Source organism: Ranitomeya variabilis, chromosome 1 (genome assembly GCF_051348905.1).
Source record: "Ranitomeya variabilis isolate aRanVar5 chromosome 1, aRanVar5.hap1, whole genome shotgun sequence".
Lineage (NCBI taxonomy): Eukaryota > Metazoa > Chordata > Amphibia > Anura > Dendrobatidae > Ranitomeya > Ranitomeya variabilis.
Genome location: NC_135232.1, coordinates 1,033,592,114 through 1,033,608,579, shown reverse-complemented (window position 1 = coordinate 1,033,608,579; position 16,466 = coordinate 1,033,592,114).

Here is a 16,466-nt window from a genome sequence, read left to right as displayed (position 1 = left end):
CTCACATGGCCAAATTGACAGAAAAATAAAAAAGCTATGGCTCTGGGAAGGAGGGGAGCTAAAAACGAACATGGAAAAACGGAAAATCCCAAGGTCATGAAGGGGTTAAGAATGAGTGCGGTGAATTTGAATTTTATCTGAATACAATTGTAGTCAAACTTATTTCTTTCCATACATTTTCTAGTACACATGTCTTCCTCTATGACTCATATTTTTTGCGGGACGCAAGTACCTATGCCCACAAGCTCCAATCTTGCACTTATCACAAAGAGCACTTGTCCAATTACCGAGCTGTATATTTCATGCATGTATGGCAATGTTACATTTAAGCTAACAAGTATTGCTTTTGTCAAAATTGTTTTTGAAAATTGTCATTAAAAGCATGAACTATTCAATATCTCTGAAATATTTTTTTTTATAAAGAAAGCAATAAATTGCTGTCAGCCACATAAACAGGAAAACATTTACAATACTGGAAAATACTGTTGTGCTAATGGCATTTATCTGTGTTAGATAAGTACACGCTGTTCTCTCTGCTGCTGGTTTAGACATGTCTGCATTCTGCCAAGAAAATAGTACTTCCTAAAGAAAATTTTTGTCTGGCTTGATTATATTAAAGGATCACATTTCTGAAATTTAATTTAAGTTTTTTAAAGTTACAATTTTCATAAAATTGACAAATATACAGTACATACACTTTTCAGCATTGACCTTGCATCACAAATAAGATAAAGTCATGTAATTATGAGAATCACAGGATTGATAGACATGTTAGTGATATACAAATTATGGAAAATTGAAAGAACATTTTCAAAACATCTCAATTTCTTCAATAGAGTGCTTAATGCAGAAATACACGCATTTACACATCTTGTCATGGTATTAATGGTTATCCAACGGATATCAACCTAAGAACAAAAGCAAAAGACTTTGTGAAGATAGTGGCAGAAGCTGGTAAGTTTGCGTCAATATCCACAGTGTGAAATGAATACTGTATCAACCTGGACTGAGAAGTCACTCTACCAGGAAGAAGCCATTACTCCAAAAGAATCCTAAAAAGTCCAGATTAATCTTTGCAAATGCACACAGGAAAACAGACCTTAATGTTTGGAGACATATCCTGTGGTTTGATGAAACTAAAATTGAACTTTTTGGGCATAATGACCATCGCTACATTTGGAGGAAAAAGGAGAAGCTTGGAAGCCTAAGAACACCATCCCAACTGTGAAACACAGAGGTGGCAGCATCATGTTGTGGGGTTGTTTTGCTGCAGGAGGGACTGGTGCACTTCACAAAATAGATGGCGTCATTAGAAAAGAAGATTATATGGGAATACTGAAGCAACATCTCAAGACATCAGCCAGGAATTTAAAGCTTGGGCGGAAATGGGTCTTCCAAATGGACAATGACCCAAATCATACTGCCAAAATGGTAACAAACTGGCTAAATGTTAACAAAGTCAATGTTTTGGAGTGGTCATCACAAAACCCTGATCACAATCCAATTGAAAATATATGGGCAAAGCTGAAAAGGCCGGTGCGAGCAAGGTGACCTACAAACCTGGATCAGCTACACCAGTGTTATCAGGGGTTCAAATTCCCACCAACTATTGTGGAAAGCCCACCAGGACCGTGGGGTACTCAGTACCAGGTCCGGTACTTAAAGGAATGTGTCATGGCGGTGGTGACCCGGTTCGGGGCCCTGGGCGCTCATGTTAAAGGAAAAGTATTTAAAGTGGTTTGTGAGGTAGGAAAAGTTTGTGACACCACCTGTGGTATTCGGTCAGGGGTGACCGACGCTGCTTAATGAGGTCCACTGTGGTGATTTTATGGCAGTAGGGATAGTATGGCTTCCCACAGGTGAAGCTGGGTCCCCAGGAAGCGAATTGGGAATCCCTCTAACCAGGTGAGGTTGGAAGCCTTCCTTCTAGCGCTGTGTTGTTGTAGTCCTTTGCTGTTTTAGGCCTCACACAAGGTCCTCACGTTCTGTCTCCCTTTTGGTAGGACACTACCCGCACGACAGGTAGCTCGAGCCTTTTTACAGGATCTGTATCATGACCCAGGCTCTATTTACACTGTGTCCTCAGGTGTCAATGCTGGACAGGTGACTTGAAGTCCAACCGTTCACTGGTTTCTGGTGTGATACCTAAAGTGCTGCACAACCTCGGTCTTCCGGCTACCGGTATCTGCTCTCAGCATGGAGGAAGCCCTGTCGCAGCTTCTCTCTCCAGCTCTTCACTCTCCTGTGCTTCTCCCTCTCAGTCTTCTACAGACTGCGCTGCTTTCTTTTTCCTTCCCATAAGCCGCAGAATCACTCGTCTCCACAGCCTCAGCTTTCCATCCTCTCCCCTCGCTCTCCTCTCACCAACTGCCTAACTCCAACTGCCTAGCAACTGCCTAGCAACTGACTCCTCCTCCCGACCAGAGAGAGAAGCTCCCCTGAAGTCAAGCGTAGAGGTTCTCTTTCTGGCCTGGAGTCAGAACAGTGTTGTATGTGCTGAATGCTTGTTAAAGGGATCGTTCCTCACTTCCAAGCATGACGTCACTCTCCCCATGAGAAAAGCAATGCCACTGTAACATCCGGTTACCTGGGTTGTTACACTTGTGAGAAGCTTGTGGATGGATATCCCAAACATTTGACACAAGTAATTCAGTTTAAGGGCAATGGTAACAAATGTTAATGAAATGTATGTGTCATGTCAGACGCTGTTCACACTAGGGCGTCCGACAGACAGCGGTAATTCCGCTTTTGTCCACTATGCGCTCAGTGGCGTCGGCTAGATTCTATCTAGCTTGTCCGGGGTTAATCTTTCTGGTACTCGGATTGGAAGCTGGGTCACGCCCACTGCCTTTAATTAGTTCTGCTGAACATTGGGCATCGCCGATTATAGCTTCTGTCTTGTGCTTGGTTATCTCGGTCTGGAGTGGTGGTCTAGTAGAAGGAGTATCGTATCTGGTGGTGTATTTTCCTTTGTTATATTTCTCCTTCCTATATTTGTATTTGTTTTGCCCTGTGCACATTATAGTGTATTCCTGTGTGACTGCGGCGTGGTGCGTATTTTCCGTTATCCTTGTCTGTGCTTACTGTGGGTATTGGTGTGTGGTCTCTTCACTGGGTGGTGGGTGGCGGTTTCAGCTTAGGGCTGAAACAAGAGATAGGGTGAGGCCTGGCAGCCCAGACATGCACACCATCAGTGTAAACTCTGGGAGAGGGTCAGACAGGGTTTCCCTAGTCTGAGGGATATTGCAGGGGCCCGGGTTATTAGCTTTTGCCTACCTAGGCTCCCCGTGATGTTATAATCGGCCAATATTATTTGAATTCCATGGATCCCATGACTTCCATAACCCGCCAGTTGGAGGCGCTGTCCCTACAGGTCACTGAATTGAGGGGGGCAGTGCAGCAACAGGGACTAGTAGTATCTAATGTGCAAGCTGACACTACAAGTAGAGTTGTTGAGCCTAAATTTCCTTTACCTGAAAGGCTTTCTGGGGAACGCAGTGAATTTGTTACTTTTCGTGAAGCTTGCAAATTATATTTTCATATGGGCCCGATCTCCTCAGGTAATGAGGCTCAGCGTGTTGGCCTGGTGTTGTCATTACTGAACGGGGACCCCCAAGCATGGGCGTTTTCTTTGCCATCTGATTCTGCTGCATTTAACTCAGTGGAGAGTTTTTTTTCTGCTCTTGGACTCATTTACGATAATCCTGACAGAATGGCTCTAGCAGAATCTAAGATTCGCGCTATTCGCCAGGGGGAGCATGTTGCGGAGGACTGTTCTGAATTTTGCTGCTGGGCGGTCGACACACAATGGAATGATCCCTCGCTGCGGAGTCAGTTTATTCATGGGGTTTCTGGAAGGGTTAAAAAAGCCCTCCTGATGTACGAGACTCCTGCTTCTCTAGATTCCGCTATGAGTCTTGTTGTCCGCATTGATCGCCGTCTGCGTCAGGGGGAGCATGAGACGCCGCCTATGGGAGAGGGCTTAGGTACACGTGAGGTTGTTGCAGGTGAGCCCACGGAGCCTATGCAAATCGCAGGGGCGTCACATGTTAAGCATTGAGCCCCTTTGCTCAGGAAGCAGGGAGCCTGTTTTTACTGTGGTAAAACTGGTCATTTTGTCAACATTTGTCCTCTGCGGTCTAAGAAAAATGCAACGGTGGAAAACTACTAAGCTCAGAGGGTGTGGAGGAGGCCAATCTGAGCTTATGCATATCCTCCGTGGTGGTTTCTCAATGCATGCTCCCTGCCAAAGTTATTATCGCTGGCAGAGAGCTGCCTATCACTGTTTTTGTGGATAGTGGTTCTGCCACAAATCTCATTGATGAGGAGTTTGCGCGCACAGCCGGTTTTAGGATTGAAAAACTGCCTCATCCTATCCACGTGGTCACCATCAATGCTGCTCCTCTCCCACAGGGGGAGATTACTGAGTTTGTGGCTGAGGTGAAACTCCACATAGGGGTTCTACATTTCAAGCAGGTTACATGTAAGGTACTCAGGAATCTTCCTGCACAAATGGTTTTGGGTTTTCCATGGTTGTCTATGCACAACCCGGTGATTGACTGGAAAACTCAGGACATAATTCAGTGGAGCAATTTCTGCCACGAGAATTGCCTGGCCACATGTGTGTCCGCTGTGACTTCAAGCATTCCTGAGTCACTGCTGGATTTTGTGGATGTGTTCTCTGAGAAGGGTTGTTCAGAGTTGCCGCCACATCGCCCCTATGACTGTACTATCAGGTTTAAACCAGGGGCCAAATTGCCGAAAGCGAGGATGTTTAACATCTCCGGTCCTGAGAGGAAAGCGTTAAAGGACTACATTGCTGAAAGTTTGAGCAAGGGGCACATCAGGCCTTTGTCCTCGCCGGTGGCAGCGGGGTTTTTCTTCGTTAAGAAGAAGGATGGCGGACTACGCCCGTGTCTGGATTTCAGGGAGTTAAATCAGATTACGGTTCGTGATCCATACTCTATGCCACTGATACCTGATTTGTTCAACCAGGTGGCAGGTGCTAAGTGGTTTACCAAGCTTGACCTCAGGGGGGCGTACAACCTCATAAGAGTCCGTCAAGGTGATGAGTGGAAGACAGCTTTTAATACTCCAGAGGGTCATTTTGAAAATTTGGTGATGCCATTTGGGTTGACAAACGCGCCTGCAGTGTTTCAGCATTTCATAAATGATGTGTTCTCGCATGTTTTGGGGAAATTTGTTATTGTGTACCTAGATAACATTCTCATATATTCTTGCGACCGTGATACTCATTTAGAGCATGTCAGACAGGTGTTACAGCTTCTCAGAGAGAATATGCTCTATGCAAAACTTGAGAAATGTGTATTTTCGGTTCAGGAGTTGCCTTTTTGGGTTATATTGTGTCTGCTTCTGGGTTTAAAATGGACGCCGCTAAGGTGCAAGCAATGTTGCGTTGGGAACGGCCAGATAATCTAAAAGCACTTCGGCGGTTCCTTGGGTTTTCTAACTACTATAGGAAGTTTATCAAAGATTTCGCTACCATTGCTAAACCGCTAACTGACATGACGAAAAAGAGTACCAATTTCTCCGTCTGGCCTGAGGCTGCTGTGCGTGCATTTGAATTTCTTAAAAACACTTTTGTTTCGGCCCCCATTCTGGTGCAACCAAATGTATCGAAACCATTTGTTGTGGAAGTCGATGCGTCTGAGGTTGGAGTGGGGGCGGTGCTGTCACAAGGCTCATCCTTGGGCGAGTTGCGTCCTTGCGCCTATTTCTCCAAGAAACTGTCGTCCGCCGAACGTATCTACGATATTGGCAACAGGGAGTTGTTGGCAATCAAGTTGGCTTTTGAGGAATGGCGACACTTCTTGGAGGGGTCGGTTCATCAGGTTACTGTTATTACCGACCATAAGAATTTGCTTTATTTGGAGTCTGCCAAGCGTCTGTCCCCCAGGCAGGCTCGCTGGGCATTGTTTTTCACGCGGTTCAACTTTGTTGTTACTTACCGACCTGGGTCTAAAAACACTAAGGCGGATGCTTTGTCCAGGTGTTTTCCGGGGAGAACCTCGGGAAGAACCCGTACCCATCCTTCAAAAAGGTGTTGTGTTCTCGGCTCTCACAACCGAGGTTGAGGCTGAGATTGCCGAGGCCCAGGAGGAGGTACCACCTGAGCTTCCCATCAACAAATCATTTGTACTGCTTCATCTCCACTTAAAGGTATTGGCGGAGCATCATGATGCTGTTCTGGCTGGCCACCCAGGGGTTAGGGGTACTTTGGATTTGGTGTCACGTCGGTTTTGGTGGCCCAAAATCCGACAGGATGTGGTCTCGTACGTTTCAGCTTGCACCACGTGCGCTAGGGCTAAGATGCCCTGCTCCCTTCCTGTTGGCACACTACTTCCTCTCGAGGTACCTAGTAAACCATGGACGGAGATCTCCATGGATTTTATCACAGACTTGCCCTCCTCAGCTGGGAACACGGTCATCTTGGTGATTGTTGATCGGTTCTCAAAAATGTCGCACTTTGTGTCTTTGCCTTCGTTACCTAACGCTGACTCTGGCTCAGGTATTTGTGCAGGAGGTGGTCAGACTTCACAGAGTTCCGTCTGACATCGTGTCTGATAGGGGTACTCAGTTTGTGGCAAAATTTTGGAAAGCATTTTGTTCACGGCTGGGGATCATGTTGTCTCATTCTTCAGCGTTTCACCCTCAGTCAAATGGTCAGACCGAGCATATGAACCAAAATTTGGAGCAGTACTTACCCTGCTTTGTTTCTGACAACCAGGAGGAGTGGTCTACGTTCCTTCCTTTGGCTGAGTTTGCCATAAATAATCACCGTCAGGAATCTTCTGGGGAGTCTCCTTTTTTTGTGTTTACGGGCTCCATCCTCAATTTTGTACTTTTAGTCAGGGGGGCTCTTCTGGCGTCCCGGAGGAGGACCAGTTAGGAGCACAACTGTCATCAGTCTGGAGGAGAGTGAAACAGCACCTGTTGAGCATGGGTGCTAGGTACAAACGTGTGGCTGACAGTAGATGTGTGCCAGGTCCGGACCTGAGTGTGGGTGACTGGGTGTGGTTGTCCACAAAAAACATAAGACTCAAAATACCATCCCTTAAATTGGGTCCAAGGTTTATTGGTCCATTTAGGGTCACCGCCGTCATTAACCCAGTAGCCTACCGATTGGAGCTTCCTACGGTGTATAAGATACACAACGTGTTCCACAGATCGTTGCTAAAAAAGTTGGTGGGTCTTGTGGACGCGACGCCGATGCCTTCTCCAGTCTTGGTGGATGGTAATTTGGAATTTGAAGTCTCCAAGGTGGTTGACTCTCGTGTAGTGCGCTGCACTTTACAGTACCTGGTGCACTGGCGTGGTTATGGGCCTGAGGAGAGGTCTTGGGTATCAGCCTCGGACATACATGCGGATCTGTTGGTCAGTATGTTTCATCGCCGCCATCCAGACAAGCCGGGTCCTATAAGTCGTGAGGGCCCTGGGGTCCCTTGTAGAAGGCGGGGTACTGTCATGTCAGACGCTGTTCACACTAGGGCATCCGACAGACAGCGGTAATTCCGCTTTTGTCCACTATGCGCTCAGTGGCGTCGGCTAGATTTTATCTAGCTTGTCCGGGGTTAATCTTGCTGGTACTCGGATTGGAAGCTGGGTCACTCCCACTTCCTTTTATTAGTTCTGCTGAACATTGGGCGTCACCGATTATAGCTTCTAGCATGGTGTACCTAATAAAGTGGCCGGTGAGTGTATATTTACATATATATAATCACTGGACGTCCGTTTATATAGTGTTCAATGTAAATGAGAACAACCCAACACATTTGTCAGAAAACCTTTAGTTTTCTTTTAGAATCAACTTTTTATATTGGATAAAATACTACAAAATAATCCCACAAATGTGGGCCAATTTTCATAAATTAATTCAAGACCATTCTGCAAATAATGAGTCCACCCTAATGGAATTCTTAGGAGCAAAGTGAAAGTTTAGATTACAAAATTCTATTTAACTAGAATAACAAATAAGTCTAATTCATTATGCAGGTTAACTGTAAAAGGACTTTACGTAACAAAAAAAAACCCTCCCATGTCATGTTGCCAGCATGGAGAAGAAATGTAACAAGACCTGAGGAAAAAAGTTTCTTTACACAATAAAGTTGAAGGCTACACTAAGATCAGTCAAGCTTTACTTATCAGTCAGAATACTGTAGTAAAAGTGAAACACAAATTTAACAAAAATGAAACTGAAATCATCTCACAGAGATATCAAAGCTGACTATAGAAAGTAACAACTAAATGGGATCATCTTCTAATGAGAAGGGTTAAAGAAAATTGATATACCAGTTCAATGCCGTTAGCTACAGAAGTAGAAAGCCAAACTGAGGTGAGAGTTTCCTTTGACAAATTATGGCGTACACTGCAAAGAAATTGCATGTATGGGTGTTGCCTACAAAGTAAGTCTCTCCTAAATCCTATGTATAAAAAACATACCAACAATTTGTCAGAGCCCATTCTGAAAAATATTATAACTGTGGCTACAAATCTGTATGGCATCGTGACGTTGAGGACTACAAAGTAAAATGCATGGTGCGTACAGAGAAACATGGCCGGGCAGTGTCCTTATGTGGGGCTGCATGAGTGCTGCTGATTTCAGGGAGCTTCATTTCACTGATGACATTATAAATTGACAGATGTACTTCCCTATATTGCAATAAAACATATTGAAAATATATAATGGCTTGGAAACTTTCAACAATTAGAAATCTTTCATTTTTGAAAGATACTTACAGACCACAGTTTTTACTGTAAAATGCCACTAAGAAAATATCAGTAAAATCCAAATCAAAATTACTTTATATAATGGCAGCTGTATACTGACAACTAGAAGGAGTTGTTCACTACTAGGACAACCCCTCCTTATACCCCATGCTTCGCACTGATAAAATAAAAAAGCTTATATTCTCTTTAACTGTGCCAGCGCAGTTCCAGTGATGTTGGCGCTCATGAACTCGGAGCTCTCGCATGGTTGTTTTGAAATGTAACCCTGTGAGTCCAATCAGCGCTGGCGTCACCGTCCCCACCTTTTGTCGAATTGCAGATGAAGAGGAACTTGTGTCTGCTGCTGATCTCTGACTTCTTCATGTTCAGTTTGACAGAAGGTGAGAAGGACATTGACACCAGCGCTGATTCGGCACCAGGGTCACATGTCACAACAACCACGTAGGAGCCCCCTGTAGAACAAGTGCTGACATCGCTGTAACGGCGCTAGTACAGGAGGTGAGTATAAGCTTTTTTATTTTATCGGCATCAATTTTGGGGTATGACAAGGAGTTGTCCACGTAGTGGACAACTTCTTTTACCTTAGTTTGAATGTGGTTGTGATTTGAATATAAACACATCCAAATCCCCAATTGCAGTTTCTTGAAAAAGTTTTAATGCACAGTAAACTTTTTTACACTTTTTTCCACATTAGATTCACAAACTTATATGTATTTTATTCAGGAGTTAAAGTACCATAGAAGGACAAAGTGAAAAAGTAAAAAGAAAAGTAAAAAATATTGTAATAATATTTTAAATCTCAAAATAAAGAACAAAAAAATTGAAAAAAATATTATACCAATAAATAAGTATATTTATATAAAAACAAAAAAGTATGCATATTTAGCATTGCCACATCCAAAATGACCCGATCTACTAAACTGTCACACTAGTTAACCCCTTCAGTTAACGCCATAAAAAAAGAAAACGTAGCAAAACACTGCTTTTTCATCATACCACTGAAAAAAAGGAAATAAAACACCATCAAAAAGTCATATGTAAATAAAAATAGTATTGCTGAAAACATCATCTTCTCCCACAAAAACAAGCTGCCATACAGCTACATCAGTGGAAAAATCAAAAAGTCAAAGCTCTCACAATATAGCAATGTAAAAACAATCCTGTTTTCTATAAAATTGTTTTAATTGTCTAAATGCAGCAAAATATGAAAAAGACACAGACCTGTTGCTTCGTTGTAAATGTACTGACTTGAAGAATAAAGCTGCCTTATTACTCTTACTACATGATGATCAGCATAAAAAATTACTTAATGACATACTTTTGTTCATGAAAAGTGAGAGCGCAATAAACCTCAGGGACAGCATCGAGAAACATTTTTGTGGTCTCACAATCTTGTCACCCCACCGGTCGTCTCCATTACAAGATAGACTTTCTGCGCACCTTTCTGCGGGTTGGTAGTTTTTGTGTGGTGCTTGCATTTCACTGTTGCCGAAATCCTTCTTTATTTGTTACCAGTGTACAGATATAGCTTGGAAGAGCATGTTTTTATTGTGAAAACGTATTGAAAAACTGAATCCTCAAAGAGGTGCCAAACTGAGTTTCTTAAGAAGTCAGGAGGTTGAAATCATCCAAACCGTGTATTCAAGCCATCTTTGAGGATAATGTAATCCCCAAGGGATTGTGGCCACCCAGCCACCGTCTGATTTAACACTACCAGATTTTATCCTTTGGGGCCACTTAAAAGGTCGGCTGTACATTAACATGCCATGAACATTATAGGCAATCTGAAAGAACATACAGTGAGAAATTCAGTCTATTATGACCCAAAGCGTCCTGCGGAATATATTCAACAATTTGGAACGACACATGCAGGCGTGCGTGGATGCGAATGGTAGACATTTTCAGCATCTGCTTTGAATCATCAGTTTCTTATGAACTAAGGTATGTATAGTCCAAATTTCAGTACGATAGATGGTCTTTTTTAGACATTACAGCAATTTTTCCAGATAAACTATCAAGTAAATCACCCTGTACTTCACAAACATTTGCATGGATCCAATGCAAATATATGCTGCATAGAATAGCCTAGATACCACCAGCCATTTATGGAGATGTCATGAATAGGGATGGGCATGCAGACACACACCTGTTGCTTCGTTTATGTGATTTTTTTTTTAGCCATTTTGCCTGCAATTTCCTGCACAGCTATTGCGTCACTTTTCCACTGCTTTCTTAATGATAGCACAAAGTGTTCTATTTCAGAGCACAAGAGAAGTTTTCTAGACTGATTTTATGATTAATGAAGAAGATAACTGAATTATTTGCAAGTCAGAAAGCATGGGTAGGATAGAAAAAGGACATGAAAGAAAAATGTATGGAAGGTGGTAACTTGAGTATAAATTTATTTTCGCTGATTTACTGTGACAGAGAGGAGCCAGAACATCACATCATCTTAGTTCTTGTGCTCCTGCACTGAATAGAAGCACTTTTCCTTCATATTAAATGGTGCAGGTATCTTTCAGCAGTGCAGGGATTAAACTGTTCAGACTGGAGTCCCTGTAGCTTCATGCTTGGAGGAGCTCAGCTGTGCAGTATCAGCCACTACCCTCTCCTATATATTCTTGCTTCTGGCAATCTGGATTGTGCTACCTGGAGAAAGAGTGGAGGATTCGGTGTTCAGTAGAGGCGTTTTTTGAGAGTTCTGAGACTGCTGATAAGTGTTTCAGCTGTGTGCAATCTCCTAGCCTCTCCTATTCAGTTTCCCTACCTTTTCTACCCGGTGTTCCACTCTGTTGTCTGTGAGTGGGAATTTGTATGATTGCTATATTCATTTATCCTTGTACGTCCTTACCTGTTTGTCTGGTTTTATGTATATACATACACTATTCCTCCGCACTTCCCTGGGAGGGGAAGGGACAGATAAGGGCTGATTCAGAAATACAGCAAGGTAATCAGAAGTAATCTGGGGGGAGCAGGGATAACTAGGGTGCCCCCAGCATTAGGGACAGTGTAGGAACCGTTGGCCACAGGTTATCAGACAACAGAATAGTGACATTTGTTTTGTACGAATAACTAGACAGTGCAATGGAAAATTACAGAAAGTAGTTTTTTTACTGCTTTGTTTATTTTAATTTAAGTCAATTTGCAGTTTGAAGATCATGTGCTTTCTCAAATGCGTGAAAGTATGGACTAGATAATAGTTTTGCCATTCCATTATGACCAAAAAAGATAAATTGAATCCCCTGGAATCTATGTGCTGTATGCAGTGTATCTATGAAGCATCTCTGATATATCAGTGCCCATACAGATTCTATTATTAAAAATAGCAATCTAAGACTGTTAACATTTTGATGAAATCAGAAAATCTAGTAAAAGTTAACAAGAAAAAGATGTCAATCAAAATATAATGCATATAATACACAGCCACATTCGTGAGGGTTCCTTCAAAATATATACTTTTTTATTATTCTGCACACAAGTTCACCACAGTGATAAATGACAGAAAAGTGAAAAAAGAAAAAATAATTATCCAAGCGATTTCTTAATGTTTCGACCCGAGCCCGGGTCTTTCTCAAATTCTCTAAAATAAAACAAACATTGTCAGTGTATTGTACAAAGAAGTAGGTGATAATAACAACAGACTACAAACAATATTTGAAAAATAAATAATAACAGCATAAACAAATAAAAAAATCCCCAAAAACATCAGTCTAGGCGAATTAATCAGCAAGGAGTACCACTATCTAGGTTAGTCATGTAAGCGACACTGAATAACAGTGGAGTTTTGCTGTTTAAAAAAATCAAAGAGATATAAGGAGCCATTTACAAGCATTTCGAGAATGGTTGAAAGAAACTGTTTTGAAAAAATAACGTGTAAAATCTATCATGAAAACAAAAAAAGTGTCAGTAGCAGTAGATATAAGCTGGAGATGAGATGGTACCTCGTATATAGTTAAAGAATATAAAGTGAAAGAATATAAAGTAAGAGTAACTGGAGGGTTTGGAAGTGGGGAAGGATGAGAAGGGGGAAAATAAAGGGAGTAAATACTTGGGTCTGATCCCAGTGTAGACAGCTCCGCTACCTATTTTTTGAGTGCGTATGCTTAAGACTATCCACTATCAAAATATGATGACATTGCCATGGCAGCAATTTGCATTAGTCATCAGCGCTATCCTACTTATGTCAGTCCATCCCACTGAGTTTGCTTCTTGCAGCACTGCTGCATCTGCAAGTGGTTTTTAGTTAGCTTTAGGGGGCATGGTCGGTCTCTGCAGGAATTTAACCCTGCTGTGTCCTGCAGAGATTAGGTCCCCTGGCCTCTTCCATGCTAACAGGGTCTATATTGGGCAGCTCTTTTCACCACTCCTTGTTCTCAATGGGTTCCTAGCCTGCTGGTATCTTGTTTATGCACATCTCAGTGTTCTGTCTCCTATTATAGATCCTGCCTGTTTACTCGCTCTGCTTGACTTCACCATCCCTGACTCTGGCTGTATACTGTGAACCCGTGCTGCCTGGCCTGTCCTTGGACCCTCTGACTACACTTCTATCTCACCCTCCTGTACTTCATACCCATGCCTCTGACTCTCTGGTCAGCTGCTGCAGTCCCGAGAACTGTCCTGTACCCAGTGTCTACTGACAGCCCGGTCTATCCTCACCATCAGAGGTTCTAGTGAAGACAAGGTAGACACTTAGTCATGCCCCTCCTGGCAGCCGTCAGGCTGTGGTTCCTTACCCCCAGCGTTACAGACACTATAGTTTCATTAATGGGATGAATCAATGCATATAATAGAATAGAGACATTTATTTTATTTATAAAATTAGCTTCCAAAAATGAACAAACATACCCTTACTAAAGCCCTGTTTTTATTCAACCTGAGCAACTATTTATAGTGCATCTACTACTGTTGCTTGAGCCTGAAAATATTTGTGCAGTCCACTATTGTTTTCAAGATATGCAGAGTAGTATTGCTTATGGTAGGTTATATCCTATTCAATTTGCATTTTATTATGTAGCTATTTGTTCTCTATAAAATAAAGTAGTACCAAAATAGCCTTTCTCGCTAGCTCTAAAATTGCAATGTATGCTTTATATAAGGATGGATGGAATTCATTTAACACAGAATCTGCTCAGAGACTTTGTACAATCATTCTTGTCTGGATCTGTGATTAGCTATTTCACTGGAAATGCACGCTTGCTTATTTGCGCTTGCCCTGTCAATGCAGAAATCTTGTTTTGTATGAAATGTGCCTATCTGAACCCTCCATATCACAGTTACCTGGCATAACCTGGACAGAGTGTTTATCTGCAGGATACTTTCATAAGCGACATATAGTTTACATTCTAAACTATTTTGCCTTTAAGACCTCAGAAATCAATGTTGATCTGTAAAAAAAATCAAACTCTTAAATATATTATTTATAGGGATGAGTGAACATTTTTGGTGATACTCGGTTATCACTCCAGTATCTTGAGTATCGGATGTGCTCATTACTCGGCGAGTAAATGGTAGTCTCAATGTAAAACTCGAATCCTCGCCATGCATTTTTGGCACCTGTTCGTGCAGCCAATAATTATGCGGGGATTGCCTGTGAGTCACTGTAATGCTATAGACTTATAGAGATTATAAAAGGACAGAAGCCGCCCAGCTCGGCACACTGATGTCTTTGCACAGCTCTGTCACAACACTTCGTATTGGAGGGAGAGAGTGCTTTCAAGGCCTATGTGCACAGTATAACGAATCAGAGGCCTGTAGCACTGATACTGATGCTGAAGCTAAGCCATCGTACTGACAGTCCTTCTAAGAGCTAATTGTTTGCAGCACATACAATCAGCAATTAGCCTAGAGAGGGTAAGAGAGTAACAGGAGCAGGGAGAGTGACAGAATCCAGTCTGTAGACAAGGATTGGGCCTGTACAGCCATTAGCAAATATACAGTGGGGACAAAAATAGAATTAGGCTTACCGGTAATTCGGTTTCCAGTGACCCACCACGACAGCACACCTGGAGGATGTTACCCTTTTCCTAACAGGGAATGGAAATGACAAAGGTTAAATAACCCCTCCCACATCCTCCTATTCAGTGTTATTATAAAGGACCACAGGAATGCTTCAAATTATATTTATTCTCTTTAAAGAACATAAATTAAGCAAAGGGAGGGATTACCCATGCTGTCATGGTGGGTTACTAGAAATCAAATTACCGGTAAGTCTAATTCTATTTTCTCTACTAACCCCCCATGAGAGCACACCTGAATCAGTACCCAAAAGTAATGTTTAGGGAAGGACTATAGCTCGAAAGAGCTTTTCTCCCAAAGGCCAAGTCCTCTTTTGACATCAGGTCTAGCCAGTAATGTTTGGAGAATGTATGGACCGAGGACCAGGTAGCAGCTCTGCATATCTGCTCGATGGAAGCACTGGCTTTCTCAGCCCAGGAGACAGACCTTGCTCTAGTAGAGTGAGACGTAAATTTCTTTGGTGGTGGACGGCCCTGGACATGATATGCCTGCAAAATTGCTTTCTTGATCCAGTTGGCGATTGTGGATGTGGAAGTCTTCTTCCCTTTATTTTGGCCTCTAAAGTAAACAAACAGGTTTTGGTCCCTCCTAGGTTCTTTCGTCACCTGGAGATAATGGAGTACCGTTTTCCAAACATCCAAAGTGTGGAACTGTTCATCTTTATTTCTTGGCTCCTGATAGAATTATCTCCTGAAACTCTGAGATGACCTTGGGGAGAAATGACTGATCCAATCATAGAATCAGTCGATCCTGCAAGATATTCATGTAGGGTTTGTTGATAGAGAGGGCTTGTAATTCGCCCACTCTCCTAGCTGTAGTTATTGCTACCAGGAAGGATGTTTTCCAGGAGAGTCTATCTGTGGCCTACAAGACCACACTGAGGTCTCAGGATGGAACTAGTTTCGTAGGTTTTGGACATATGCGAAATGCTGCTGTCATAAACCTTCTAATCCATCGGTGGTCAGCTAATCCATGATTAACATATGAGCTTAGGGCCGCCACCTGGACTTTGAGGGTGCTAGGTCTGAGACCTTTCTCTAGGCCTTCTTGCAGAAAATCCAAGATCCAAGCTAAGCTTGGCTGGTGTGGATTAGGACGTTCGGTGCATTCTATGCGATAAAGGTCTTCCATATTTTCTGGTAAAAAGAGTTGGTTACTGCCTTTTGACTTCTCTGCAGTGTCCTAATGACCCTCTCTGACAATCCTATAGTCTTCAGGATTGAGAACTCAGAAGCCAGGCATTCAGGTGTAACCTCTCGGGATCCATATGGAATATTGGTCCCTGACAGAGAAGGCTTCTGACAGGAGGTAATTCTATTGGTCCATCTATCCTTAGGTTGGCAAGGGTCCTGAACCAGCTTCTTTTGGGCCAGAATGGAGCTACCAGGATCACTTCGACCTTTTCTATCCTGATTTTCTGCAGAACTCTTGATAGAATTGGTAATGGAGGGAAGGCATAAGCTAGTCTGAATGTCCATGGGTGGGCTAATGCATCAAACCCTGAGCAGGGATCAGCTGGACTTAGTGAATAATATTGATCCACCTTTGTATTCTGTTCACTTGCAAACAGGTCCACCTCCGGATGGCCCCACCTTCTGGTCAGTATCTGAAAGATCTCGTGGTCTAAACTCCATTCTCCTGGATGGATCTTTGTCCTGCTCAGAAAATCGACCTGTGTATTTACCGCACCTTTTTGTGCAGAG